The sequence below is a fragment of the Myotis brandtii genome, unplaced genomic scaffold, assembly GCF_000412655.1.
Source record: "Myotis brandtii unplaced genomic scaffold, ASM41265v1 scaffold78, whole genome shotgun sequence".
NCBI classification, from domain to species: domain Eukaryota; kingdom Metazoa; phylum Chordata; class Mammalia; order Chiroptera; family Vespertilionidae; genus Myotis; species Myotis brandtii.
In genome coordinates this window covers 681,558-684,227 of record NW_005371131.1, presented here as the reverse complement: position 1 = coordinate 684,227, position 2,670 = coordinate 681,558, and positions in this window count along the sequence as shown.

The following is a 2,670-nucleotide window of genomic DNA, read 5'->3' as shown; positions in this document are numbered from 1 at the left end:
GCCCTCCAGTTTTGCCTCCCTAATCACCCCCCTTCCTGCTGCCTGCTGGCCTGGGAGTCATGAATCTGGGGCGGGGACCTCAGGAGGAACCAGCCTAGTCCAAGTCCCAGGATCCCAGGACGTCCCTCAAGATCCCACCCAGGTCCAGGTAGCCCGCCCACATGGTGGCAGAGTCTTTCTCTTTGCCACTGTGACCCCCTTTTAGACTCTTGGCTCTAGATATTCTCTCTGGGCAGGTCAGCTACATACAGCCAGCACCACGTGACCACATCTCACATCCTTTCCCAGGGGGGCACGGGTTAGCATGACTGTCGGAGCCACTTAGGAGCCAGGTCCTGGATGCTGATTGTCTACCCCAGCTCCCTTCCAGCACCCGATATAGTCGTCTGTCTGGCTGTGTCTCTCTCTCTTCAGGGTTAGGGCCCCTGCCTTCCAGTTTTGCCTCCCTAATCACCCCCCTTCCTGCTGCCTGCTGGCCTGGGAGTCATGAATCTGGGGCGGGGACCTCAGGAGGAACCAGCCTAGTCCAAGTTCCAGGATCCCAGAACGTCCCTCAAGATCCCACCCAGGTCCAGGTAGCCCGTCCACATGTTGGCAGAGTCTTTCTCTTTGCCACTATCTCACATCCTTTCCCAGGGGGGCACGGGTTAGCATGATTGTCGGAGCCACTTAGGAGCCAGGTCCTGGATGCTGGTGTGTCTACCCCAGCTCCCTTCCAGCACCCGATATAGTAGTCTGTCTGTCTGTGTCTCTCTCTCTTCAGGGTTAGGGCCCCTGCCTTCCAGTTTTGCCTCCCTAATCACCCCCCTTCCTGCTGCCTGCTGGCCTGGGAGTCATGAATCTGGGGCGGGGACCTCAGGAGGAACCAGCCTAGTCCAAGTCCCAGGATCCCAGGACGTCCCTCAAGATCCCACCCAGGTCCAGGTAGCCCGCCCACATGGTGGCAGAGTCTTTCTCTTTGCCACTGTCCTGCACCCTCCTACCCCCGGGCCTGGGTCCTGAGCAAGCAGCACCTGTTTTCCTGATTGCCCCACCCCAGGCTGGCTCTTGGAGGCACCCTGGGCCCCGGTGCGCACACTGTGAGTGGTGGCCAGGAATGGGTCCTCTTGAGGGAGCCAAGACCAGGGTTCTGGGCTGGGGAGCAGGGACAGGGCAATGGAGGCCCCGTCTTAAGCCCTTGGTGGTGGAGTGCTTGGAGCAGTGGGGGCCATTCTTGCTCCAATGCCCTCGCTGTGGTCTGTTCACCGTCCCCACAGCCTGCTCCGTCTGCCTGTCTGTCTCCCTCCTGCTTGTCTGTCTCTCACTGGCTCTTTTCCGTCCCCTGGCACCGACGGTCCTGGCCCGGGCTGAGCCCTCCATGGGTGTGGGTGGACCTTGGGCTGAGAGGGGTAAGGGAGCACCAGGCCATCAGCAAACACACAGCCAATGACAAGGCCGGGCCAGATGTGAATCCCTCTGGGAGGCCCTCCTGCTTCTTCCGCCACCTAAGCCTGTGGCCTTTGGGACCTGGTCTCCACTGGGCGAGGGGCAGGCCAGGGGCACAGCAGCAGGAGGGCAGCAATTCCTCCGACAAAGCCCAAACCACTGCTCTCCTCTGCCCCACCCCCACCCCCACCCCCTCCTGAGCACACCTCAGAGTGACAGGGTGACCCCCACTGTCACCAGGGTCCGTGTGGGGAAGACCACTGGGCGGAGAGTCAGGAGCCGGGGTTCTGGCCCTAGCTGTTAGGTGGCCTTTGTGGTCCTTTGCCTTTCGGGGCTATCTCGTGGGCAGTCTAGTGGGAAACCAGGTGACCTTGCAGGCTCGCACCTCTGGAGCCCCTGTTCTCTGTGTGAGCTCCCAGGACTGGGGTGTGTGGGGATGGGGGTTGCCTTTCTCAATATGTCCGGGGGTTGGCGGACTTCCTCCTTGGGGGATGCTGTCCCCACAGAGGTCTGGTTGATCCCTGGGAGCCTGGGAGTCTGAGGGACCCGGGCAGGAAGGGGCCAAGGTTTCCTCGGGCCAGGCTGGCAGCTCCAGCCTCGGGGTGGAGGGGTAGGAGGTTACTCATCGCTGGGTGGGGCCCTGGAAAGGAAGATGGCGCCGAACTGGGAGAGGGAGGGAGACAAGCCTGGCAGCTTTGGGACGGGGTGGGAGGCGCTGCTTTCTGTGTGTCCCCTTCCCGGGGAAGGACCCCCAGACTGAAGGAGGGTGGGGTCCGGAAGGCACAGTGAGGGCCGCTGGGACGGGCCAGGATCCTGGCCGCAGATTTCTCCATTCCTCCCTCTTCCAAAGGCTCCTGTCCGACCCCTTCTTCCCTGAACTTTCACCTCTTCTGCATGGCTGCCTCAGTTTCCCTGCCTCTCCAGACAGGCCCTCAATTCTTTGCCAAACGTTTCCCCAGCATCCCCGCCACTAACCCGGTGGCAGTGGCCCCGCTGAGAGCGCGGCCCGTGGGGAAGCGGTTCTGACGGCCTTCGGCCTGGGTGGGAGCCCTCCGCCATCCTCCCTCCCTCCAGCCTTCCCTGCCCCCCACCCCCCAGGACGAAGCCTAGGCCCTACCGCCTGCCACCGACAGAATTCCAACCACGAGGGGGCGCCTTTCTGCCCGCTGCCCCGGCTGGGGAGCCAGCACCACCCCAAGGGGGCACTTGTGCGGGGGGGCCCCCCAGCCCCACCAGGAGATGGCT